Raw genomic sequence first — 1023 nt, forward strand, 5'->3', positions numbered from 1 at the left:
GGAGATGTGGAGTCACGGGTTGCTGGTCGGCGGGCGCTACATACAGCAAGCTACACACTATAGCGGCTCGAACACTCGCTAATCTGAAAACATCAGCGGCTCCTGCGGTCTCTCCCACACCGGACGCGCGCGACAGCGATAGACGCACGCGTACAGACGCCGCGTGAGAAACGCATGCACGCACGCACGCACACGCGCACGCACGCACGCACACGCGCACGTACGCACGCACACGCACGAACGCACACGCGTACAGACGCCGCGTGAGAAACGCATGCACACGCGCACGTACGCACACGTACGAACGCACGCACACCCGCACGTACGAACGCACGCACACACGAACGCACGCACAGGCACACGGACGAACGCGCACACACACACGCACGAACGCCCACAGACACACACATACAGACACACGCACGCACGTACACAGACGGACAGACTCACCTCTGGCGGCGGCGGCCGGGTGAATCAGCGGGGCCGTGCACAGCAGCAGTACTGCGAGGCAGGTGACTAATGTGATCCTCATCATGACCGATCAGCCGTCCGGCGGCCCGACACCAGCATGCTACGTGTCCAGCGGCACGGCAGCGGGGATGGCGGTCACTGCTGCGAGACGCCGGTCAGTGCTGCAGGAGGTTGGTCACTGCAGAGGGATGTTGGTCACTCAGCGGAGTGCCGTAAGCTAGATTTGACGGCGCACGGTCGCACTTACAGTCATTCACAGGAAAAAATGTACGTGTTCGATTCGCACCTGAAATAGAACGGCAGAGATGGCTACATCAATGGGGGGAGTGTGAGACGAGTGGATGCATTATGAAAGCAACAACAACTACAGACTCGACTTTCATTTGCCATATAACTATAAGCATCTTTTTACAAAAGAACGCAGATAATAGGGGAATGATAAGATAATCTGTGCGTGCGTGCGTGTCACTCACTCTCGCTCTCTCTCTCTCTCTCTCTCTCTCTCTCTCTCTCTCTCTCTCTCTCTCTCTCTCTCTCTCTCTCTCTCTCTCT

Source organism: Priapulus caudatus, unplaced genomic scaffold, assembly GCF_000485595.1.
Source record: "Priapulus caudatus unplaced genomic scaffold, Priapulus_caudatus-5.0.1 Scaffold1309, whole genome shotgun sequence".
Classification (NCBI taxonomy): domain Eukaryota; kingdom Metazoa; phylum Priapulida; class Priapulimorpha; order Priapulimorphida; family Priapulidae; genus Priapulus; species Priapulus caudatus.